The sequence below is a fragment of the Microtus oregoni genome, unplaced genomic scaffold (genome assembly GCF_018167655.1).
Source record: "Microtus oregoni isolate MIOR12 unplaced genomic scaffold, Mior012 000024F_ref0000369, whole genome shotgun sequence".
NCBI lineage: Eukaryota > Metazoa > Chordata > Mammalia > Rodentia > Cricetidae > Microtus > Microtus oregoni.
The window spans coordinates 24,649,494-24,677,133 of NW_024543083.1; the positions used below are offsets into that span (position 1 = coordinate 24,649,494).

Consider the following 27,640-nt stretch of genomic DNA (forward strand, 5'->3'; position numbering starts at 1 on the left):
CTGTACCATTAATCTGCAAAGGGCGCTGTGCCAGATGCGTTTTCCCTTGACTTCTTTTCTGTCCATGGCTTGCACTCTGTCCGTGCCTGGACCTTGCACACCAATAACCGAGAGAGGAAAACTGCCTAACGCAACCCTTTTCCCCTAAACTATTTCACTCCCTTCCTGCGTGGCCCAATTCAGACTCCATATTAACTCATTTTGACTTGAATCACAATGCTGCCATCCTAAATAAATGGGTAAAATGTTTAACAATACTAGAATCCACGTCATTAGTTTGTCAAGATCTAACTTTGGAGTGACAGGAAGCTAGTAAATTTTGCTTCTGTTTACTATCACATAGTAAACAACTATTATCTTCTAAACTGTTTGGCGCGCACTAGACAGCAGGAAATAAAGATGGCTTTATTTATTGACTTGGGGGTCAATTAAAGGAAAGTCTTTTAATTTGTAAGAAATGACTGACATAAATATTTCTTCCAAAATGAAACTCAGCCTTATTGCTGCAATGGCAGAAATGTGTATATACTGGGAAGGAAGAGAGAAGACAGGGATTTATTTATTTATTTATTTTTCTTACTTAGTTTTTATTCATAATCATAAACTTAACTCTGCAATCCAGCTAGACTTGAAGGGGAATGAGGAAAATATGGAACCCAAAGAACTTCAGTGAGAGAAGAGATTACAGGGTACTGCGAGCAGATGGGGCTGGGGTGCTCTCCTGAGCTACAGAAGGAATGGTCTGGTGGGTAAGAAGCCCGCAAGTCAAAAGAATTAGAGTTGTCCACAGTCGGAAATGGTGATCTTCTTGCTGGTCTTGCCATTCCTGGACCCAAAACGCTCCATGGCTTCCACAATGTTCATGCCTTCTTTCACCTTCCCAAAGACCACATGTTTGCCATCCAGCCACTCAGTCTTGGTGGTGCAGATAAAAACTGGGAACCGTTTGTGTTTGGTCCAGCATTTGCCATGCACAAGATGCCAGGACCTGTATGCTTCAGGATGAAGTTCTCATCCTCAAATTTTTCTCCGTAGATGGATCTGCCGCCAGTGCCATTATGGCGTGTGAAGTCACCACCCTGGCACATGAATCCTGGAATAATCCTGTGAAAGGAAGAACCCTTATATCCAAATCCTTTCTCTCCAGTGCTCAGAGCACGAAAGTTTTCTGCTGTCTTTGGAACTTTGTCTGCAAACAGCTCGAAGGAGACGAGGCCCAAGGGCTTGCCATCGGCCGCGATGTCGAAGAACATGGTGGGGTTGACCATGGCTGCAGCAAGCGGTGAGAGGGGACAGCGGCGTCTGCAAAGCCAAGACAGGGATTTAGAAGAAAGCGAGGACTTGAGGAACTGAGGGAGAAGACATGACGCCGTGGGTGATGTTGGACTGATGAGAGGAGAAATGCTTGCTGCATCTTAAATCCTGAAGTTAGGGACTTGCTGTGAACTGATGGGCATGCGATTACAGACAGCTGATTTCGACTGAAGGCCTTCGAGCCACCCACCGCTGAGTTTCCATCGCTGGAAGTTATATTTTGGAAAGTTAGTAAGATGAGGTTGTCATTTTGAGATCTGGTGCTATTTCAATTGGGCAGATGCCAAGTTCCTCCCACCTTCATCATTCTGCTTTTGTTTTCTTGTGCAGGCTACCGGGCTTCCTTGGGGAGTAAACAAGGGAACAACGTGCAGCCACTGTGGTGGGACTTACGTGTGTCACTGGTAGTCCAACAAAGTTGTGTCCCATCGGGACTCGGGACAGGGGCAGTGACTGGCAACTGCTACCACCCATTCTATGCTGCCATCCTCTTCCCAGGAGATGGCATGAGTGGTACCCCAATGATGCTCCCCGTGGCATAGTGACGCTAAAGGCGGAGCCACTGGGAGAACAAACACACTTTTCATAGATTTTCTTCTGCTCACTCAATACCAGCAGTTTGTTTATCCGTTCCGATTTTTTTTTCATGCAATTGCCAAAGTCTACCCTTGACTGTGTTTCCCTCCAAAAACAAAGAGAACCCTGGGTGTCTGAGCTCTCCAACAGGGGAAATTACACCCTGCCATCTTGCCCACAACATATATTCCCTGGTAAAGGAGCCCTCCCTCCCTCTGAGATCCCTGCACCTGGCAGATTGCCAAACAGGAGAGAACCGACCTAAAGAAAACAGACTGATTTAGGACAACTCTATGGTTAATCAGATAACTGAACTCGGAAACATGCAGATATCAAAACATTTCACAGGTAGAAACATAGTCATTCATAAAAGCACAGGGTCACATTCATGATGATTTATTAGAAAATGCAATTTCAGAAGCATTTGCATTGGATGTTCAGTTCTAGAAGAAGACAAAGTCTCTTGCGCTGTTTTGGGTGAGTGCTCTACCACTAACCTCGCCCCATTCCCAATTCTCATAAGGTTTTAGAGTTCTCCTTGAGAGGTGACTGATAACACAACAGGGCTTAGAAAAAAAGTTGTATATCCGTGGACTTCCCTGGCAATTGAGACAAAGTCATTAATGTCTAGATACGTATTACATTTACTCTAGACGGAAAACATGTATGTCCAATTTACACATCAAAGTAGTTGGGGCTGAGCCGGGCGGTGGTGGCGCGCGCCTTTAATCCCAGCACTCAGGAGGCAGAGGCAGGTGGATCTCTGTGAGTTCGAGGCCAGCCTGGACTACAAGAGCTAGTTCCAGGACAGGAACCAAAAGCTACAGAGAAACCCTGTCTCGAAAAACCAAAAAAAAAAAAAAATAGTAGTTGGGGCTGGAGAGAGGACTCCAAGGTTAAAGCACTTTCTGCTCTTGCAGAGGGCCTCAGCTGGTCCCCAGCATCTGTTTGAGATGGGCTTCCAATTGCGTGTAACTCCAACTCCAGGGGATCCAGCACCCACGCTGGCCTCCACGGTCACCAGGCACACCTGTGACTCACAGTCATTTGTGTATTCAAGTAAAATAAAAACAAGTAAATTGTTTTTCAAAACAAATGTAGTTTAATTTTTAGTTTATTCATAATGCTGTGTTTTGAAGTTTATTCTAGAGGGTTTTAACGTCTCTTTAAACATAGAAAGTAAGAGGAGGAGGGGACAGACAAGAGAAGATCAACAGTGCACCCGAGCCGGTGTGGGCTTCTTCCAGGGCCACATTCTATGTGCTATGAATGGGGAGGTCTTGATAATCAGAAAATGTAAATGAGAACAGAGGGGCTGGAGAGATGGCTCAGAGGCTAAGGGCTCAGACAGCTCTTTCGGAGGACATGAGTTCCGTTCCCAGCGCCCACGTCGGAGGGCTAACAGCTGTCTGTTACTCCAGCTCCAGGATCTGAAATCCTGGCCTCTGTAGGCACCTGTATCCATGCACATGTGCACGCACAAAGAAAACAAAATCTAAGGCAAAAAAGATAAACAGGACAAAAAGGCAGATTTAAGGGGTTTTTTTTGTTTTTGGTTTTGTTTTGTTTGTTTGTTTTTAAGAAAATAAGTGGTATATGAGTGGGGTTGGTCCACCCTGAAGAGTTGTTGTAAATCAATCATCCTATTGATACCAATTTAAATGTTTTGAAAAACATTTTTTTTTCACTTTCTACTTAGATTGTTTCTTTTTGAGTTTTGGGCATATTTTCCATATCGACCAAACACTACATGGTTAGCAAGCAATTGTTTGCCTTTCCTCTTCTTAATTATTTTTATGAAACGACAAAATCCAATATGCCTACTTTGTTTTCTTACGGATTGTGCTGTCGAGTGGATTGGAAATGTGTCTCCTGTGTCTCATATAATTTTTTTCTCAAAAATTTTCCATCTTCCATTGAAGTCCACGATACATTTCGAGGCACTTTTAGAATGTATTTGTTGGCCTGTGTGGGTTCGGTTTGTTGAAATGACTGTCCTTTCTTTGAACCACTTTTACACTTTGCCAGAATCAGTCAGACAGTCGGCTTATTTCTGGACTTTCTTTTCTGTTTCTCTGCTCTACGTGTCCATTTGCCTGGGAAAACCACGGTACCTTGATTACTGTGCCTTTATAAAGTTCTGTCATTGAACCCTCCAGATTTATCTTATTCAAAACTGATGTAGCTGGTGGAGTTGCAATCCAGGTGTTTTAATCTGTCCCCCTTTTTACTCCGCTCTATTCTAGGACAACAGCTTTTCCATACCATCGTCCTTCCTTTTCACAGAGCTTGCAGAGGATGCTGGGTCTGCTCCAGTCTATCCAACAACTGTGGCAGGAGAGGTCCGCTGACTACTGACACCAACGGTACCGATGCTTGGTAAATAATGGAGGAAGGTCATTGGCTAATAAAGGAACTGCCTTGGCCCATTTTATTGGTTAGAAGATAGGTGGGAGGAGTAAACAGAACAGAACACTGGGAGGAAGAGGAAGTGAGCTCAGACTGGAGCAGAGACACCATGCCCCGCTCCCGGGCAGACACACGCGATGAAGCTCCGACCCAGGATGGACGTAGGCTAGAATCTTCCCTGTAAGACCGGTGCTCACAGATTATTAGAGATGGGCTGATCGGGATATCAGAATTAGCCAGTAAGGGCTAGAGCTAAAGGGACAAGCAGTGTTTAAATGAACACAATTTGTGTGTTGTTATTTCGGGGCATAAGCTAGCCAGGCAGCCGGGGTGCTGGGGATGCAGCCCCAATGCTCCTCTTATTACTACAGGTAAACACGGGGCCACTACCTGGATCCTGGCTACCGAGTCCAGATGTGTGAGGCTCTGGGTCCTCCAGTATGCATCCTAATCTTCCTGACACAGGATCCCCAACAGCTCAAGTATTCAAGACCTCCTTCCCCAGGGGTGATATGAGGGACGATACAGGTTGGAATTTCAATGCTGTGATGCTCTGACCTCTTTTGGATTAGTATGGATTGGAAACAAGTGTAAAGTACCCAGCTGGTCCTTGCATATTTGCCCTCTTTTAAACAACAGCAACAAAAAGTTCCATAAAGCCTTGATCCATCCTCTGATGCATGGCATGTGTGTGAACATTAACATGGCAGACAGTTACCACAGGGTGGGAGTGATACCAGTCAGCAACTCTCATGGGGCAACCTGTTAGTTCTGCCAACTCTCCTGCCCCTGCTGAGGCTGAAGACAGCTAACTGGTCTGGAGAGATTTCTACTCAGTCCTTTCTCTAGTCAGAATGCCGAATGTGAAAAGTTCTAAGGGCACCTATCTTTTCCTCAACTGTCTGCATATCAGTTCTGCTGTATGTGAATTTGGAGTTACTCCTTGTGTCGTGATTCAACTCCCCTACACACAGACCCATCACCTCCCCCTTTTCTACGGTCAGAGTATGGTTGAGACAAACTAGAAACCATCACACTCAAGAGGAGCTGTCTGAAATGCATGCACTGTATGCGCCCCCTGCACCCACCTGCACTGCATGCGCCACCTGCACCATCTGCATCCACCTGCACTGCATGCACCACCTGCACCCCCTGTACCCACCTGCACTGCATGCACCACCTGCACCATCTGCACCATGTAGGGATAAGTCCCGCCCCTTAGGGGGCGTGTTCGCCTCGGGCTAATGTCTGCTTATAAATTTGGCGAGCATGCAGAGCTCTTCTTCTGCTTTCCTGGTCTCTGCGGGAACGGTGGTTCTGTAAGTCTATTTCTACATTAAAACTATATATATATTTTTACAATCTGTCTGCATTTGTTTATGCCGCTACATTTTGGCGTCCAACGTCGGGCTATTTTGCCCCCGACTCAAGCGGGTAGCCCGCTAGCTAACACAGCACCCTCCCAGGTGCTGTTTTTCAGTTCGTGACTCCGGCCCCAGTGCCGAGTCCGAGACATACTCGGCCACACAGGCCCATTCTGCCTGCCTTGGCTAAGTTTTGCAGCAGAACCCCACTGCCTGAATTAGCAGAAGCTCAAGTACCTGCAGTTTTGCAACAAAAGCTGCCACAGCGTCAGATTTGGTCTGATACAAAGTGACTTGGCGGTGCAGTGGTGGCGCATGCTTTTGATACCAGCACTTGGGAGGCAAGGGCAGGCGGATCTCTGTGAGTTTGAGGCCCACCAGGCAGTGGTAGCGCACGCCTTTAATCCCAGCACTTGGGAAGCAGAGGCAGGCGGATCTCTGTGAGTTTGAGGCCTGCCAGGCCGTGGTAGTGCACGCCTTTAATCCCAGCACTTGGGAGGCAGAGACAGGCGGATCTCTGTGAGTTCGAGGCCAGCCTGGTCTACAAGAGCTAGTTCTAGGACAGGCTCCAAAAACACAGAAACCACCACTGGCAGGAACCGATCATTACAGGTAAAAAATTTTTCTTTTACAAATAAAATGTCTGAACACATTACTGTTCAAGAATTTAACAGTTTTTTTAATTGTACCATGTGGGAGATTTTAGAAGAGGTGTCTATCACCCCACATCTATGGATCCTTCTGGGATTCGTAGTTTTCATTGGCACCAAATGGTTTGATAATAGAAATATGATAAAGTCTTTACGAGATGAATCCAGGATTCTTAAGGCAGAGATTGAACGCTTAAAAACAATTGAGAATGATAACAATCTTCTCAAGAATCAGTTTAAAGTTCTCCAGACTGATAACAATCTTCTCAAGAATCAGTTTGAAGTTCTCCAGACTGATAACAATCTTCTCAAGAATCAGTTTGAAGTTCTCCAGACTGATAACAATCTTCTCAAGAATCAGTTTGAAGTTCTCCAGACTGATAACAATCTTCTCGAGAATCAGTTTGAAGTTCTCCAGGCTGATAACAATCTTCTCAAGAATCAGTTTGAAGTTCTCCAGGCTGATGTTAAGGAGAAATTCATTACTATGGAAGAGGGAACAGCTGATCTGGACCATAAGATTCAGTCCCTTTCTGTAGGAAATGAAACATTAACTGAGAGAATCAAAACTGCTGAATGTGACAATCAGATTTTGTCTAAAGCTTATGACAGATTGACGGAAAGATTGTCAATACAAGAAGGCACAGTTTATGCCATAAAAATTATGTCCAAAGATGAGATGTTATCTCTAACGGACAAACTTCATACTTTAGAATCCTCAATGAAGGCTTTGGAACATAATTCTGGACAGGAGATTCAGACATTGCAGAAGGCAATGGTGAATAGAATTGAAAAGATTGAGCAATTTCTAAATTCTGATGAAGAAGAGCAAAGGGTAGAAAGGCAAATTTTAACTACATCTGTGGGTAAGTCTCTCCGGGACAATTTCCACAAAGCTCTACCTACAGCTCTACCTGCCTTTCCAGTAATAACAACAGAGAAGGTGATTGGATCCAAAAACCCTAGGGTCATTAAGGAGGATACATGGGAGCCTGTCCGTAGGAATGACCTCAAGGAAATTAAACAGGCTGTCATGACTTTTGGGATGCAAGCCTCTTTGTTAAAGAGATGCTAAGATCTTGGGCCACGACAAGCAGAGCAACCCCCTCGGACTGGCTCCAGCTGAGCTCTGCAGTACTTGAGAGTGGACCACAATTGAAATGGCAATGCTTATTCAGGCAAGAGGCTAGACTCTTAGAACAGCAGGAAAAAGCAAAGGGAATTGACATTTCCCTAGATCAAATTCTAGGTGAAGGGCTCTTTTCCGATCCGCAGGAACAAGCTAATTTGGATGAAAACACACTCTCCATGTGTACTACAGCAGCCTTAAGGGCTTGGGACAGGGTACAAGACCCAGGACAGAGAATGGAATCATTTGTCAGAGTTAAACAGGGTCAGAGAGAACCCTTTAGTGACTTTTTACAAAGATTAACTAAGGCTGTACAAACAGGGATATCTGACCCAGAAGCAAGGCGTATAATGATTGAGTCTTTGGCTTATGAAAATGCAAATGTGGAATGCAAAAGGATTTTGGGTCCTTTAAAGCTCAGATCAGCGCCCTTGGAAGAATGGGTCTTGCATACACTCAATGTTGATACATTTGATTATGGCACTGAAGCATGGGTAGAAGAAGTAATTTCCAATGGTAAAAGGAGACACCAGAATACCAAATGTTTTAATTGTGGCAAAATGGGTCATATGAAAAGGAACTGTAGACAACGGATTTTCAGAAATAATAATAATAATGCATCTTTCAGAAATGATAATAATAATAATGCATCTTCTAGAAATAACAGAAATAGGAGGACTCAGCCTTCAGGTTTATGTAGAAGATTGGAAAGGGCAGATATTGGACGAATGAATGCAGGTCTACAAGAGATAGACAAGGCAACCTGATACAGCCGGGAAACGTGAGAGGGGGGGCCTCACAGGCCCCCATGGCAAACATAGTTCAGTCATTTCCAGTTTCTACAGAGAACGTGCCTCATCAGGACAATTAGGAAGCCCCATGCCTACTGTTACAAGCAATAATGATCAGAAAGATAAGTTACGTGTGTTTTGGCAAACTTCTATAAATGATCAAAGACCTAAACTGAGAGTGTGTGTAAATGGCATTTTTATTACTGGCCTGCTGGACACAGGTGCTGATGTAAGTATCATTACCCCAGAATCTTGGCATCCGTGTTGGCCTCTTCAGAATGTAAATGTTCAGCTCCTGGGAATTGGAACCCTATCTCGAGTAAGGCAGAGCACGAGATGGGTTGAATGTATAGGGCCAGAGGGACATATAGGAAAATTAAAGCCATATGTAGCCAATATCGCAATGAATTTATGGGGTTGTGACCTATTACAACAATGGAATACCGAAATTAACATTCCTGCTAAATCTAGAGCCTATATTTCTGAGAATAATATTAAAAGATATTACAAACGGAGAAAACCGGCCATTCGGGCTGTACAAGAACAAGCAATTGATGTCCCTTCAGAGATACCAACAGCCTTGCCTCTAAAATGGTTGACTGAGAAACCAATATGGACAAAGCAATGGCCTTTAGCTGAGGAAAAGTTACAGGCTTTAGAACAGCTGGTACAAGAACAATTAGATGCTGGACATATAGAAGAATCTACCAGCCCTTGGAATTCTCCTGTATTTGTGGTTAAGAAAAAATCAGGTAAATGGAGAATGGTAACAGATCTCAGGGCCATCAACAAGGTTATTCAACCTATGGGCCCTCTGCAATCTGGAATTCCTTTGCCCTCTTTATTACCAAAAGGATGGCCTCTCATAGTTATTGATTTAAAGGATTGTTTTTTCACTATACCTTTGCAAAAAGAAGATAGAGAAAAAAATTTTTTTATATTTATTTTATTTTTTATTATTATGTATACAATATTCTGTCTGTCTGTAAGTCTGCAGGCCAGAAGAGGGCACCAGACCTCATTCCAGATGGTTGTGAGCCACCATGTGGTTGCTGGGAATTGAACTCAGGACCTTTGGAAGAGCAGGCAATGCTCTTAACCACTGAGCCATCTCTCCAGCCCCGATAGAGAAAAATTTGCCTTCACAGTGCCTACTTATAACAATTCTCAACCTTCGAGGAGGTACCACTGGACCGTTCTCCCCCAGGGTATGTTAAATAGCCCCTCCCTGTGCCAATATTTTGTGAACCAACCATTGCAAATAATACACAAGAAATTTCCCAAATCTATAGTATACCATTACATGGACGACATCTTGTTATCTGATTCAAACATGGATACCTTGAACAGACTGTTTGAAGAAATAAAGATACTTTTACCTAAATGGGGATTGCAAATCACTCCTGAAAAGATTCAGAAGGGAGATTCTGTTAATTATTTAGGTTATAAAATAGGTTTACAAAAAATTAAGACACAAAAAGCACAAATTAGGAGAGATTGCCTACGGACTCTTAATGACTTTCAAAGACTGTTAGGAGACATTTCCAGTCTACAACCAGCTATTGGAATAACACCTGATCTAATAATTCATTTGAACAAAACCTTGGATGGTGATAAAGATTTAAACAGTCCCAGAGAATTAACAGCTGAAGCAGAAAAGGAACTGACAATGATTGAGGAAAAATTACAACAGGCACATGTGGACAGGGTGAATCCAGAGCTCGATTGTATTCTCGTCATACTACCATCAAAAATTTCTCTTACAGGAATTTTAATGCAGAGAGATGATATTATTTTGAAATGGATCTTTTTACCACATAAACCAAGTAAGAAACTGAAAACTTATGTGGAAAAAGTCTCTGAGTTAATTATAAAAGGCAAGCTGAGACTTCGTCAACTAGCAGGCATAGACCCAGCAGAAATTATCGTGCCTTTCACTGCTGATGAACTAAAGAAATTATGGGAAGATAATGAACCATGGCAAAGAGCTTGTGCTAATTTTTTGGGAGACATTAATAACAACTATCCAAAAAGTAAGCGGCTTAACTTCATAAAGAGAACTTCTTGGATTCTTCCTCGAATCGTCCGTGATGCTCCAATAACTGGAGCCCGTACATTCTATACTGATGCCAATAAATCAGGGAAGGCAGGTTACAAATCAGAAGACTTGGATAAGGTGGAACAAAGTCCGTATAATTCTGTCCAGAAGGCGGAATTATATGCCATTCTTATGGTGCTAAGGGATTTTAAAGAACCTATTAATATAGTTACAGATTCACAATACGCAGAAAGAGTTATTTTACATATTGAAACTGCTGAATTTATACTTGATGATACTGAACTAACCTCATTGTTCCTCCAGGTTCAAGATTTGATCAGGAACAGGCTTTGCCCTGTGTACATAACACACATCCGATCCCATACGGGTCTGCCAGGTCCTCTAGCACAAGGTAATGCAGAAATTGATCAATTATTGATTGGTAGTGTGCTACAAGCCTCTGAATTTCATAAAAAACATCATGTTTATAGCAAAGGTTTGAAGAAAGAGTTTTCAATTACATGGCAACAAGCTAAGGAGATTGTAAAGAAATGCCCTACTTGCTCTTTCTATAACCAAACACCACTGCCTGCAGGGGCTAATCCAAAGGGCACCCAAAGGAATGAAATCTGGCAGATGGATGTGTTCCACTTTGCAGAATTTGACAAATTAAAGTATGTTCATCACACCATTGACACTTATTCAGGCTTTCAGTGGGCAACTGCTTTAAGTTCAGAAAAAGCTGATTCAATAATCACTCATTTATTAGAAGTCATGGCTATCATGGGTATACCTACACAAATAAAAACGGACAATGGTCCTGCTTATATTTCTAGGAAAATGAAACGGTTTTTTGATTATTACAATATCAAGCATGTTACAGGTATACCATACAATCCTACAGGTCAAGCAGTCATAGAAAGATCAAATCGAACTATAAAAGATATGTTGAACAAACAGAAAGGGGTGGAAAACACCCCCAGAAATAGGCTACATAATGCTTTCTTAACCTTGAATTTTCTCAACGCTAATGAGAAGGGAACAACGGCTGCAGAAAGACATTGGATAATGGAAAAGTCTACTGAACTAAATCAACCAGTTTATTTCAAGGATGTGCTGACCTCACAATGGAAGCCAGGAGATGTGCTACGTTGGGGAAGGGGTTTTGCTCTTATCTCCACAGGTGAGGAAAAATTGTGGATACCATCAAAATTAATAAAGGTTCGGTTTGAAGAAGAGAAGCCACTTGGAAAAGATAAATAACAATTCTTGCATAAGGATGGCGAACATACTGATGGTAAGAAATACAGATAGGTTGGGGGCAGGGTTCTTTTCTTATCTCCACAGGAAAATACTCATCTTCAAAGAAATTGAGGGACCCTGAATATTTAATTACTGATGGATGGACACATTTTGTAAGTATTAATTTTTATATATATGTCTTATTAAACATTTCTTTATAAATATATAGAGCTGGTTTTGAAGCTGGACTCTGGCTCAGTCCCTCTCCAATTCCAAACCTGTTAGTAAGAGAAAAACCCAGAGTTTCTGTCTCATGTCAAGAGCCATAATATGGGACAGAAAGAAATATGAGTTTAGAAAACATCTTTGCTTTTCTTCATATCTATCATACTTTTCATTGAATATATCTATCATGCCTTTCATTGAATATATATGTATGTCTATATATGTCTATATGATTAATGTTTAAGTTTTTCACAATGAACAATGAGTTTTTCCTGAAGTGACATTTGAAGTTTCCAGGAAGAAGATGGGGCCCCACAACAACAACTCTACCTGGTTGATATCACGTCATGATACTGATAGCGCTACTACAAGACCTGTTTCGATACCAGCTGCACAAGACGATCCCAACTTGGTTAGCTGAAATGGTGCACATCTTGTACAACATTCTGGCCAGACCTCCACAAAATACTCAGAGACTATTTGCAATTTTAAAAGACATTGATCTTGAAATTTAACCATCATTTTACTTTCACAGGATCCCCCAGAAAGAACGTCGCCCCCATGACAGCTGGAAGTAATTCTAGAGGACGACATCCCCTCTCCCAGTAAAGTTTACCCCTGGGTTTAGGGACATCATTTAGGGGTTGGGAGGTTGGGGGAGGAATTTTATAAGCTCAGGGATCATTTTGAAAAAAAAAAAAAGAGGGAATGATGGGATAATAGATTTATTATTGAGTTACTGCTTTTAGACAAATATATTGGTATCAATTCTTGTATATTGAAACAAAGTTAAATTATATTGACTATTGTATGCATGCATGTTTCTATGTCTGTTTAAAACATTTTTATGTATTGACATATATTGTATTGATATATATATTGTATATATTTACCATATTGCAATGTACATTTCTACCTCTGATTAAGATACTTATATAATGTTTGTGTATTGATATATATTTGCCATATTGCAATGTATATTTGTACAGTGTTTATATTTGGAGGTCATTATCCTCATTTGTTACACAGTTGTTTATTGTCTTAGTCTTTAAGTTAGATAGATATTGAGAATTATATAGATAAATAGTCATCTAAGTTTGTCATTTATAATCAGACTAATCAGGTTCTTTAGATATATAGAGATTATACTCAGTATAGATAGATAATCTTCAACCTCTTCAAAGAGCTGTAGAAAATGGCCTTTAATCTAACTCAGAGTTTCGTGATAGTGAGACACAATTGCTCCTGGCAACACCGCTCTATTCCCGAGAGAATGTTGAGCACCAAAGACACTCCACCTGGAGCCTTTCTATTTGGCAGAACTGGCCTTTGGGCAAAGAAATGCCCATACCTCCACCACTGACACAGATACAGAGCGTGCATCAATGGATAAAACAGGACTGTCATATCCTGCCAAGACAGGGTAAGATAGTTTTGAAAAGTTCCTTGCCTTTAATAATGGTATGTCAGTTATGTTAGGCCTTAGCCAAAATTGGTTGACTCAACATTGGAAACGAGACTTTGGGTGATTGCCCAGGTAGTCAGTTGTCTCTGTCAATTGTTGCACATTTTGAATATATCTCATTTGTTGAGTAGTGTTTATTCCCTTCTCAGATCTTTGACTGAGTTGAAGATTATATAATTGTAGTTACTCTTTACATTATTTGGACTCCTTGAGATAGAATGTTTAGCAAAGCTTTTGTTCTCAATATTGTTTGTTATATTTATTATTTGTTGTTATTGTATGTAGTTGTATTTGGTTTAGTTCTGTCTTATTTAGACAAAAAGGGGAGATGTAGGGATAAGTCCCGCCCCTTAGGGGGCGTGTTCGCCTCGGGCTAATGTCTGCCTATAAATTTGGCGAGCGTGCTCCGAGCTCTTCTGCTTTCCTGGTCTCCGCGGGAACGGTGGTTCTGTAAGTCTATTTCTACATTAAAACTATATATATATTTTTACAATCTGTCTGCATTCGTTTACGCTGCTACAGCACCAACCTGCACTGCATGCACCACTTGCGCCATCTGCATCCACCTGCACTGCATGCACCACTTGCATCCACCTGCACCATCTGCATCCACCTGCACTGCATGCACCCCCTGCACCCTCTGTACCCACCTGCACTGCAAGTGCCATCTGCACCAACCTGCACTGCATGAACCACCTACAACCACCTGCACTGTATGCACCACTTGCACCAACCTGCACCTACCTGCACTGCATGCACCACCTGCACCACTTGTACCATCTGCACTGCATATACCACCTGCACTCATCTGCACTGCATGAATCACTGGCACCACTTGCACCATCTGTGCCCACCTGCACTGCATGAGCCACCTGCACCTATCCGCACTACATGTGCCACCAGCACCATCTGCATCCACCTGCACTGCATGCACCACCTACACTGCATTGCCACCTGCACCACTTGCACCACCTGCACTATTTGCACCACCTGCACTGCATGCAACACCCATTCTGCATGCAACAGTATAGTACCTGCACCACTGTACCACCTACACTGCCTGCACTGCATTCACCTCCTACACTACCCATACCTGCCTATACTGCATGTACCACTGGTGCAGGGCCTGCACTACTTACACTGCCTGTACTCCCCTGCACTATATGCACCACCCGCACCACCTGCACCACCCGCTCTGCTGTCTTAGTTGGCTCCACTCACATCCTCCTTAGGCCCATTGCAGCCTGGCCAACCTGGTGCTCAGACCCAGTTTTGGCAACAAGGCGTTCAGAGCTCCATCCAGGCCTGACCTGAGTTTATTTTGAAAATCTTAAACACAATTTGAAAAGATAGTTAGGCTAGCACCTCCTGCCTAAATACGGTATTTCTATCAGAATTAAATGTACATAGCTAGTAAAGACAACACGTTTTATAGAAAATACACTTACTATCAAGAAAAATGTGTATTTTGACCTTCCATTTCTGACAACAGAGCACATTAGCTCTCAAAAAATCCCTGATTTAATAAGCATTCAAAAGGAAACATATATGCTGAGCCAGGAGGGTCATCCCATAACCCTAGCACTCAGGAGACAGGTGCAAGAAGGGTCACGAGTTCAAAGCCCACCTAGGTTATACAGGGTTTTCAAGGCCATCATGAAATATTCAGAGACTCTGTCTCAGGGAAGGGGAGGATAAAAAGAGGGAACCCCTAGAACTGGCCAGGTACTTCTATATAGAATGGAGTTATGTAACCCACACCTGTTCTTCGAGGAATACCTAGGAAAGCTAGGAAAAATACAAACACGTCTGTCAGAAGTTATCCCATAACTGCTGGAGCAACAAGAGAAAAGATAATGGAATTCAGAGGAGAGAAACATAAAGAGTCTGAGCTCCTGCCGCCACCATTTTGCAGGTGTGTGTAGGAGGAACGCATCCTGAGCAGGAGCAAAGTGCTGAAGACACAGCTTTTGCCTGAGGAGAGGGCTGCTTCTGAGCCACCCAGAAGCAGCAGACCCTAGCAGGTTTACAGTGCTGGAGAGATCCCATCGATAGACCTCACTCGTGGATGACTTTCCCTTAGAGACAGTTGCACGAGAAAAAAGAATACAAACCCCAGCTGAGGAGCGGAGGGAAGCTTGTGGCAGCCCTGTAGAAATGAAAACCGAGATAAGACACGAAGCCCCCAACACTCATCAGTCCTTGGCGGGGAGCCCCAGAACTCTGTCCACAGAAGAGAAGAAGCGACCCAAGAGTGAAATGAACCAGGCCAAGAGGACAGCCCCAACGACAACCATGTTCTCTCATTGAACAAACGTGGTCAATTACCAACTTAGCTGTTTAGTCAGGGAAATAACGAACTTCTCTGGTGGGAGATCATCTGGGGCCTCTCTAACACTCAGACATTATCCACCGTTTGGTTTAAAATCATGAGGGATGGGGGCTGGAGAGATGGCTCAGCGGTTAAGAGAACTGGCGGTTCTTCCAGAAGAACTGAGTTGAGTTCCTAGTACCCATGCCGAGTGGTTCACAGGCATTCACGGCTCCAGCGCCAGCGGGTCCCATGCATCTCGCGTCCACGAATACACACGTGTTCACATGCTCGTCCCCACGCACAGACCCAAAATTAGGAATAAAATAAATCTTTAAAACAATGTTTGAAAGACATATTACATTTAAATACATCAGTAAGACAGTCTGCTAACGTCTCAGAAAGAAATGAATGAGGCTAGAAGACAATGGGCGGCCCTTGAAATGCTGAAGACAGCAGGTGCCGAGTTAGAATTATTACGTAACATGTCGTTCAAGTGGTCCGAAACTGTTTCCGGTCAAAATGACAGCACTCATTTGATAATTTTGACCTCTGTGTGTGAGCTGAATAACACTCTCCAAAGACATCCACATCATTGTCACATTATATGGAAAGGGGGACTTTAAAGGGGACTTCATTTAGGATTCCTTCTCAGCTGCTCTGAAGGAAATGTTCAGGATTGTCTGAACGGACCCAAAGTAATATCCTGTCCTCTCCCTAAAAGCAGAAGAAAGGTAGCGAAAGAGGGAGTTGGAAGAGGGTGGAAAGGGCATAGTGGGCACACATCCTTAAGCCCAGCACCGGATCTGCTGGGTTGTGGTAGCACATATCCTTTTTTTTTTTTTTTTTTTTTTTTTTTTGGTTTTTCGAGACAGGGTTTCTCTGTGGTTTTGGAGCCTGTCCTGGAACTAGCTCTTGTAGACCAGGCTGGTCTCGAACTCACAGAGATCCGCCTGCCTCTGCCTCCCGAGTGTTGGGATTAAAGGCATGCGCCACCACCGCCTGGTGGTAGCACGTATCCTTAATCCCAGCACTTAGAAGGCAGAGGCACGCTGACCTCTGTGAGTTCAAGACCAGCTTGGTTTATACAGTAAGTTCCAAGACAGCAAAGTCTTCACGCTAAGACCCTGTCTCAAAATAAAAAAAAAAAAAATCTGATGAATTGCTGCAGCCCTGGACATGTGAAACCCATGTCCAAGAAGCAGGGAAGAGGCTCTGAAATCTAAGGGTGGCTCCAGAAGCCAGCCAGCAAAAATGAACAATCTTTGTCTTATGACTGAGAATTGGGGTATCTGGGGAACATGGAGACTAATGCTGTAGGACAAAACCAGGAGTGCCCAGGCCAGGGGCAGGGGGATACTTCTGGATGTTCTAAGGAAAAAGGTCCAAAGCATCAACTTAGAAGATTCTAACTTAGCATCTTAATAGATAGGCTCTTTTCCCAAATGGAAATACAGGCTGTCGGGATCGGGAGATGAAAAGTTATGCTGCTTGACGGAGAAAATTTGAAAGCTTAGAGATAAATGCTTTGACCAGTGACCAACTATTTGTAATAAAGATGCCAACAAAACAGAACAAGCAAATGTGGTCCTTCGAATGACCAGTGCTGGCACAGTTGGGTATGTGCAAGTCAGACTACCTCACATGTATGTAAAGATGAACGCAACTGATCCTATAACCTACATGGCAGTGTCAAAACTTCAACATTCTTAAAAGACTGGTTAGGGTAAGCCTTCCCAGTCTCAGACATGTCATTGTGGACATACGCACAAAGAGAAATAGGAACTAAGAGTGAAGTGCTAGGACCTTTGCAAGTCAAAGACACTTTCAAGTCATGTGTACATGCATGGACATATGTCAGCATACATGGCTGACACAGGAAGAGCCTGAATCCCAAGGCTGTAAAAATATAATCTGTCTTAGTTAGGGTTCCTATTGCAGTGATGAAAACACCATGACCATAAAACCAGCTGGAGAGAAAAGGGTTTACTTGGCTTACACTTCCAGATCATAGTCCGCCATTAAAAGAAATCAGGACAGGAACTCAAAAAGGGCAGGATCATGGAGGCAGGAGCTGATGCAGAGGCTGTAGGGGGTTGTTGCTTGCTGACTTGTTTCCCATGGCTTGCTCAGTCTGCTTTCTTATAGAACCCAGGACCACCATCCCAGGGATGGCACCACCCACCATGGGCTAGACCCTCCCCTGTTACTCACTAACAGAGAAAATGCCTCATAGCTGAATCTCAAGGGGACATTTCCTCAACTGAGGCTCCTTCCTCTCTGATGACTCCAGCTTGTGTCAAGTTGACACACAAAACCAGCCGGTACATAATTCAACTACTCGGGGGCATGTCTGTTCAAATTACATACCTGATGAGAAATTCACATCCAGAATATATAAAGAACTCTCAAGATTCCATGGCTCAAACACAGCTAACCTGCAAGACAAATCAAAATTAAGACAGTAACAAAACTATGTTTGCAGAACACCTGTTAACAGTTGGTGGGCTTGATTGGCATTTGTGACTATTTAGATATGCCCAGCAGTTCGCCATGTGTGTTGTCTTGTCGCTCGTGGGCCCGCATGAGGTTCCCACATGGAACAGACTCCCGAGCAGTGGGCAGCTTCTCGAGTTCGTGGAAGGAGAGCAGAGGAGATGCAAATCGTTCAGGAAGGTTCTAATTAGGCTCCTGTAGGCTGTGTTATGCCTTACCACTGCAATACATTCAGGGTTATCATTTACCCCAGTTCCTGCTAAACACCACCCAGCCGAAAGGATCTGCTCCAAACTGTAACAGCTGTCAACAGGTTTACTTACATGTGACTCTAATCACTGTCTTGAAGCCTCCCCCAGACCTTAGTATGAATGTGTCCCCTCCACAGTTCAGGTGTTGGAAGCCGAGGATCAATGTGGCAGTAGGAAGAGGTGATTGGACCAAAATGGTGCCTCCTTTGTTAGGATTAGGTGTCCTTACATAGGGCCTTTGAGGGAATTCATCCCTTTGCCCTCTGTCCCTTCTGCTAGGAAGGACACAATGTTGCTCCCCTCCAGAGCTTGGAAATAGAGATCAGACCTTCATCAGTGAACCCTGCCAGGACAGGGTTCTGAATAAGATCTGACTAGTCTAAGCACTGTATTTCCAGTAAGGAAGAAAGCCTCTCTATTACCATACATTAATTAAGAATGAGGTGTTCTTTCATAATATTCAGCTTGGTGGCCCAAGGAGCTAACTGATTACCACTTGGATTTGATGAGTCAGACCCGCAGTATTAAAGTGTCCCTCCGGGCCATGTCTGTTTCTTGGATCTGCCCTTTTGAGGCATCCTGGCTACTTTGCCAGCCCTGCTCTGCTAGCCCTCCCCTTGAAGGGACCCAGAGGCAGAGGCAGGTGATCTTCTCTGGCCTACTAGAAACCCTGCAAACAACACGTGCTATGGACAGCTTGTTCAGTCAGAGACTAGAGTCACAGGGGCTGTGGGTGAGCTGCCTTCCTGGGTCTCTGCCATCTTCCCTCCCATCCCCCTCCTCCCGTCTCTCCACTCAGGAGCTACCCTGCCAAGGACTGTACCAATCAATTCTCCTGCTCTCTTCCAGCTGGATCTGGATGAAGGAGACCTTAGAGGCTGAGAGAGAGACAGAGAGAGAGAGAGACAGAGAGAGAGACAGAGACAGAGAGAGACAGAGACAGAGAGAGAGACAGAGAGAGAGACAGAGACAGAGAGACAGAGAGAGAGACAGAGAGAGAGACAGAGAGAGAGACAGAGAGAGACAGACAGAGAGAGACAGAGAGAGAGACAGAGACAGAGAGAGAGACAGAGAGAGAGACAGAGATGAGAGACAGAGAGAGACAGAGAGAGAGACAGACAGAGAGAGAGAGAGAGACAGAGAGAGAGAGAGAGAGACAGACAGAGACAGAGAGAGAGAGAGAACAGAGTATTTACTTTCATGTTCTTCTTGGTTAGGCCAGCTCTTGGCAGTGGTGGTGTTCGTTTGGCCAAGCCAATGGCCCATTTCTCGGGCCCTTTCCTATGATGGCTTGTCTTGCTGGCTGGGTAGTCACTGATTTCTCTTGCTCCTTCAGGCCAGAGAGTGACAAGAGGGTGTCTGCTGCTTCACCAGGATGCTTCCATCCCCCTGTCTCTTAGCCTTGACTACACCTTTTAAAATAGACACTTGATAAATTCTTCTCTCACCCTCTTTTCTGAGCCACATCTGTTGCCTGGCAAACCAAAAGCAAGGGACAGGGGTGCCAATCGGCCAGTAGAGCCAGCATCATGGGCAAAGCATTTAACATGCCATTTGATCCTGAGCCATACTTGTATAATATTTAAAAATGCAATTAAATGCATCATATTAGTGTTCTCTAAAAAAAAAATCGGTCTAAAAGTAAATAAATACGCATAATGGGATGTGTCCTGGTTTCATCTTGTTATAGCAATAAAACACCCTGACAAAAAGCAAACCAAGTGAAGAAAGGGGTTCATTTCAGCTCATAATGCCAGGTTACCGTCCATCCGAGTAGGGAAGTCACAGGGTGAGAGCTTAAAGCTGATAATCATTTCCTATCCGCAGTCAATAGTGGAGATTTAGAACATAGATTGGAGATCCGAGACCCACAGATGTGAAATATAAATAAACCAACAAATAAGATGATGATGTGGCCTCTTAATTGTATGGAAGTGGGCACCGCCATTTTGAAATTTTGGTGTAAAAGAGCAAGGAGAGTTAAAGTAGCCAGAGACACCAAAGAGAAGCCTCTGCTGGCTGCCAGGAAGAGGGTGTTGGCACCCCCCAAAGTTCACGTGTGCAAATTTTGGAGGATAGTGTGACCTTTGAGGACATACTAGAAGACAGTTGTCCATGAGCCGATAGGAGCCCTCAGCAGACACCCATCCACCAGACCCAGACTCCAGAACTGTGAAAAGTCCCAGTTTTTACCGACACCCAGCTGCTGGGATCTCGTTATAGCAACTCAACCCAGACTGTTCACAGTGTGGAAAGGACGAGGCATTTTTCTTGAAGGAGATACAGTAGGCAGGAATGTTGCTTGCTTGCTGCTGCCTGAATGAGAAGATGAACTCATAGTGCTGGAAAGCAAGCAACCCATGCTGTGCCTGTATGATCTATATATCCACCCACCCACCCACCAGCACCTGGCAGTTTATGGACCTTAGCTAATGTGTTCTGAAACTCAAGCCAGAAACTACACTTGGGGCTACACTACAGAAGGTCTTGGGAGACTGGCAGAAGATTCTAGAACCCATGAACACTTCATCAACTGGAACCAAATGATGTTCTGTGAGTACAAAGATCTTTAGGGAAAGTTCACCTACAACGTTCACACAAACAGATGGGAACGCATCCCCGTGAAAAAGCCGGACTGTGAAGAGCCCTCTGCTGGATCAGGCACAAGTGGGAAGGAACAGGGAGTCTGCTCTCAGCACTGAACTCAACAATAGCCCAGAGGTTGCAGTACTGTCTCATGAGCGTCTTACAGAGACCGCAAGCCAACCTTAATTGCAAACAAGCTGTCCATGCTCAGAGAATTACCAAAGCGTTCACCTAGTATGACTGCTCCTTTGGAGAAAGGAACTGGCTGTTTTAAATTGTAAAAAATCTACACTTGTTACAGCTATACTGTGGTATTTCTGATCAGTCAGTCAGATATTGGACGTATAGACTACACTGGAGTTGTACTCTTTATTAGCCAGCTTTTCGTAATTCTGAAGAGATGGCTGGTTCGAGTACAGCTACCTCGGCCTCTCCAGGGTGAGTCTAAGGTAGCATCAGATTCCTTTGGCTTAGTTGTCTGGTGACCCACACACCTCCCCAGGTGTGAGAGGGCCTTGTCAGCATCTCTTCCCCCCCCCCAAGAGATTCAAACATGACCTCTGTGAATGTTTCTCACTGTATTTAGATTGCCCAGGCACTGTCTAACACAGGGCACCTTGTCGATGCAAGACCGAATTACCCGTCCCTGACTCGACAAAGCTACACAATGCTCCTTCTAATCTGGTACAGTGAGAAAGCAAATGGCAGAGATGCGTATGCCGTAAAGAGTTTCACCCGAGGCAGACCAGCTCACCTGCTTACAGGTTCCAAAGACATAAAACTGCTTTATTGTCAACTTGGCTGGGTCTGACTACTCAGGCCTTAAGCAGCAGCAGCTGAAGAAAACAACTTTCAGACCTCTGAGTTCCGCCAACAGCTAACTTGAAGCCATGGTAAGTCTGGCCCTTGAAAATGGGACTCAAAAACTCATTGCACTGTGCAGCCGGCTCTGCGGACTTCGGAGTCCTGTCCTGCGCTCAGCTGGAAGCCAATCTGGGCTGCTCTCTGATGGCTGGATGGACTTGAACTGGTCTGCTCTGTCTTCCTAGTTCCCCAGGTGGTAAAATTCCACCCACGCGTTCCCCATTCAGCCTTTAGAGGAGGTTGTACCTAGGATTTTGTGGAGGTAGCCGGCTCAAGTGAACGTTTGCATAAAGGAACGTTTGTAAACAAATAAAAGAGTGTCCTGAGCAGACTATGTCCAAAACACAGATGAACACACTTATCTTCCCACAGCGTCAGAATATATTAAAAAGCAATATATTCACAGGTGTGCCAGCGTCATTGGCAGCAGTTTGCCAAATAGCCTCACTTTCCTTGCTACTTCTGACCAAGGCAAGCATAATTTCTTTTATTCCAATCTTAATTAGTGTACTGGCTGGTTTTGTGTGCCAATTTGACACAAGGTAGAGTCACCACAGACAAACAAACCTCACTTGAGAAACTATCTCCATGACACCCAGCTTAAGGCATTTTCTCAACTAATGATTGATGGCTGAGGGCCCAGCCCATTGTGGATGGTGCCGTCCCTGGGTAGTAGTCCTCAGTTCTATTTTTTAAAAAAAGCAGGCTAAGCAAGCTATGGGGAGCAAGCCAGTAAGCAGCACCCCTCCACAGCCTCTGCACCAGCTCCTGCCTCCATGTTCCTGCCTTGTTTGGGTTCCTGTCCTGACGTCCTTCAGTAATGAACAGCAATGTGGAAGTGTAACCCAAATAAACCTTTTCTGATGATGGGAGATACACAATAATCCCACACTAGTTCAGAATTACATATAATAAAGGGTTATTTATTTAGGGGAGACTCACAGATCACTGTCCTAGATCAGAGTCCTCTGCAGGAACAGGGAACAGGAACAGAGTCTAGCAGTGAGAAGCAAGAGAGCGAACACAAGCTTTACAGCTGCATTTGTAGTATAAGAGACCATGCCCAAGTGGACTGGTATCTTAAAGGCTATTGGCTGGAGGAACTGAAGGAGCTCCTACAGCACCTCCCCCTTTTGTTTAAATAAGAGAGTTCCAAACCCAATACAAAACTATATACACTAGGAACAGATATCAAGTATAAAGTTAGAATGACAACCAGCATAAACAATATTAAGCACGAAACATATTCTAATGTTTTAATAAACATTCTATCCTAAGGAGTCTAAGTCTTATATTGGAAATGGCTTGGCTAGATCATAAGAGGACAGTAACTATGACTATCTAATCTTCAACTCCATCAAAGGCCTAAGAAGGAAGGTAATATTACTTGAGTAGGCAGGAAGTTCAATCAAGCAGCTTCCAAAGTGTTCAGTAGATGACAGATACAGCTGTCTGTCTGAGCAATCACCCAAAGTCTCATTTGTAATGTTGAAGCAACCAACTTTGGCTAAGGCCTAGAGTAACTGACAGACCATTTTCAGAGGCAGGAAATTTTTCAGAACTATCTTACCCTGTCTTGGCAAGGTTTGCAGTCTTTTTTCTAATATCCTGCTTTTCCAGTCTGGACATCATGCATTTTGTTAGTGGTCAAGGCATGGACAGTCTCTTGCCCAAAGGTCAGTTGTGCCAAGAAGAAAACAAGCTGCAGGTGGAGTGTCTTTGGTGCTCAACACTCTCTCGGGAATAGATTGTTGATGCCAGGAGCAATCGTGTCTCACGTCAACAGAATCCTAAATTATTTAAATGCCATGTTCTACAGATCTTTGAAGTGGTTGAAGATTACCTATCTATGAAGTATACAATCTCTATGTATCTAAAGAACCTAATTAATCTGGCTGAAAGTATGACAAACATGAATGACTATTGACCTATAATACTTAAAACCTATATAACTTAATGATTAAGACTTTATATCAGAATATTAAACAATCTTTATATATATTTATTGATTTTTATTGAGCTCTACATTTTTCTCTGCTCCCTTCCCTGCCTCTCCCCTCCCCTTCAACCCTCTCCCATGGTCCCCACACTCCCAATTTACTCAGGAGATCTTGTCTTTTTCTACTTTTCATGTATGTCTCTCTTAGAGTCCTCATTGTTGTCTAGGTCCTCTGGGATTGTGATTTGTAGGCTGGTTTTTTGGCTTTATGTTTAAAAATCACTTATGAGTGAGCACATATGATAATTGTCTTTCTGGGTTTGGGTTACCTCACTCAAAATGGTGTTTTCTAGCTCTATCCATTTGCCTTCAAATTTCAAGATGTCATTATTATTATTATTATTATTATTATTATTTTGCTTTGTAGTACTCCATTGTGTAAATGTACCACATTTTCCTTATCCATTCTTTGGTCAAGATGCATATAGGTTGTTTCCAGGTTCTCACTATGACAAACAATGCTGCTATGAACGTAGTTAAGCATATGTCCCTGTGGCATGGTTGAGCATCCTTTGGATATGTACCCAAAAGTGGTATTGCTGGGTCTTGAGAAAGGTTGTTTCCTAATTTTTTGAGAAATTGTCACACTGATATCCAAAGGGGCTATAACAGCTTAAATTCCCACCAGCAATGCAGAAGTGTTCCCTTTACCCCACATCCTCTCCAGCATAAGCTATCATCAGTGTTTTTGATCTTAGCGATATTTACAGGTGTAAGATGGAATCTCAGAGTTGTTTTGATTTGCATTTCTCTGATGACTAAAGATGTTAAATATTTCCTTAAGTGTCTTTCACCCATTTTAGATTCCTTTGTTGAGAGTTCTCTGTTTTGGTTTGTACTCTATTTTTTTATTGGATTATTTGTTCTTTTGATGACCAGTTTCTTGAGTTCTTTGTATATTTTAGATATCAGACCTCTCTCTAATGTGGGGTTAGTGAAGATCTTTTCCCATTCTGTGGGCTGTCATTTTGTCTTGTTGACTGTATCTTTTGCTTTACAGAAGCTTTTCAGTTTCAGGAGGTCCCATTTATTAATTGTTTCTCTCTGCATCTGTGCTACTGGGATTATATTTAGGAAGTGGTCTTCTGTGCCAATGCATTCAAGAGTACTTCCCACTTCCTCTTCTATGAGGTTCAGTGTAGCTGGCTTTATATTGAGGTCTTTGATCTATTTGGACTTGAGTTTTGTGCATGGTGATAGATATGGATCTATTTTCATTCTTCTACATGTTGATATCCAATTATACTGGATATCAGATATTTGTTAAATATGCTTTCTTTTTTTCCATTTGATATTTTTTGCTTCTTTGTCAAAAATCAGGTGTTTGAAAGTGTGTGGATTAATATCTGGTTTTTCGATTGAGTTCCATTGGTCCTCCTGTCTGTTTTTATGCCAATACCAGACTGTTAAGTGCATTTGAGTCATAACATCTGTTAGTTCCCTTATTTCTCTGTTCATTTTTTGTCTGAGCTGACCTGTCTAGTGGTGAGAGGGGAGTGTTGAAGCCTCCCACTATTAGCGTGTGGGGTTTAATGTATGATTTAAGCTTTAGAAGTGATTCTTTTACTTATGAGGGTGCCCTTGTCTTTGGGGCATAGATGTTCAGTATTGAGATTTCCTCTTGATGGATTTTTCCTGTAACTGATATAAAATGTCCTTCTTTGTCTTTTTTGATTGATTTGATTTTGAAGTCTAGATATTAGGATAGCTACAGAAGCTTGTTTCTTAGGTCCATTTGATTGGAAAAATTTTCGCAACCCTTTACTCTGAGGTGATGTCTGTCTTTGAGGTTGAGGTGTGTTTCTTGTATGCAGCAGAAGGATGGATTCTGTTTTCATATCAAATCTGTTAGCCTGTGTCTTTTTTTCAGAATTGTGTATAATAAAGGTTTTTTTTTATTTAGGGGAGACTTATAGATCACAGTTCTAGATCAAAATCCTCTGCACAAATGGGGAACAGGAACAGAGTCTAGCAGCTAGAAGTGAGAGCCGGAAGCAAGAGCAGCCTGTGTCTTTTCATAGGTGAGTTGAGTTCATTTATATTAAAAGATATTAATGTCCCACAATTGCTATCCCCTGTTAATTTAGTTTTTATTGTTTGTGGTGTTAATTTGTGTGTTTTTCCCCTGCTTTGGGATTTGCTGCTGTAAGATCATCAGTGTACTCTTTCTTCGAGTTTCATGTGTGTGCACACTGAGCATGGGCCATGGGGAGCTGGCATATGCCGCGCGGATAAGCCTGTACTTGTCCCTTGGGCAAAAAGAAATGAATATACCTAATTTGATTTGTAAACATTGTCCAACCGTAAGAAGACATAAGTTAGAACCTTTAGAAACCTGGAATTGGGAGTATGGCTCAGTATGAGAGTGTTTGCCTCGAATGTCTTAGGCTCTAGGTTTGATCTACATAGTTGATCTTGAAAGAGGTCTGCTATAGCTAACTATGAAGTGCACTTCCTATGGCTCCTTAGGCAGCAGTGGGGAGAGGCACTGTCTTAGTCGGGGTTTTTATGGCTGTGAAGAGACACCATGACCATGGCAACTCTTACAAATGAAAACATTTAATTGGAGTAGCTTACAGTTTCAGAGGCTCAGTCCATTATCATCATGGCGGGGAGCATGGTGGCATGCAGCCAGACATGCTGCAGAGGTAGCTGAGAGTCTTACATCTGGCAGGCAACAGGAAGCTGACTGAGACATTGGGCTGTATCCTGAGTATAGGAAGTCTCAAAACCCACCCCCACAGTGACATGCTTCCTCCAAGGCCATGCCCACTCCAACAAAGCCACACCTCCTAATAGTGTCACTCCCTATGAGATTATAGGAGCCAATTACATTCAAACTACCACGGGTATATTTTCTGTTCTCGCCCCTGGCACTTCCCTCCACCTGTTCTATTGCACCACCTTTCCATACTGACTGTGGTGCAGAACTCAATAAATCCTTTGTTTGGAAAATTCCATCTACTCTAACCCAACACTGGGCCCTTAGCTCTGCAAATATTCCCTTGGGCTGCCTTCCAGCCTGCTTAAGTCTGTCTTAACTACACTGAAGTCCGTTTCCTTTAGCCCTCAATACTTGCCAAACACTCTCGCTTGCCTCTCACCTTAGAAAACACACACACACACACACACACACACACACATATATATATGGCTTTATAAAATGGATAAAATTTATATAAATATATAAAATTTGGTTTTATAAAACAAAACCAAATCCTGGTGCATTTGATTCCATGTGGATTTGAACTTTAGTTAAAAGCAAAAACTCAAACCCTTTGAATTCATGCTTTCTGATCATTCAACAAATATAATTTATGACAAGACTTACTGAGCATGGACACAACAGTCTGAGATCCTCCAAACCTGGGGTCTAGGCGTCTTCTTTGACCTTGTGAGTTGCAGTACATTATAAGCTAATTTCAGCAACTCTTGTCACTTGATAAACACTGGATCGTGACCACGCACATGCATGTGCGCACACGTACATGCAAGCACACATTGATGTGCCTGTGGATATATGGTCCAGATGTGTGCACAGGGTTAAGTTTTTAAATGTAAGTGACAGGTGTCTGGGTAATCGACACTGTGTGTGAGAGAGAAAGGTGTGTGTGTGTGTGTGTGTGTGTGTGTGTGTGAGAGAGAGAGAGAGAGAGAGAGAGAGAGAGAGAGAGAGTATGTATTGTGTGTAAGGGTATGTGTGTGGTTTCTTTTACGACAGTCTCACCATGCAGCTCTACCTGTCTCTAAACTTGCAGCAATCCTTCTCCTCCTCCTCTTCCTTTTTCTCCTCTCTCTCTCTCTCTCTCTCTCTCTCTCTCTCTTTCATCCTGGAATTACAGGCATGAGCACCACACCCAGCTTTTCTTCTTAATTAACACAGGTTTTATAGCATTCATTGTGATATTTTAATACACGTATATGACAGAC

General features: G+C 43.1%; 2 pseudogenes; both read right to left on the minus strand.

Moving 5' to 3' along the window:
- Positions 1-728: 728 nt before the first annotated feature.
- On the minus strand, positions 729-1,280 carry LOC121462339 (annotated as a pseudogene).
- A 1,126-nt stretch (positions 1,281-2,406) lies between these two features.
- Positions 2,407-5,321, minus strand: LOC121462161 (annotated as a pseudogene).
- Between the last annotated feature and the right edge of the window lie 22,319 nt (positions 5,322-27,640).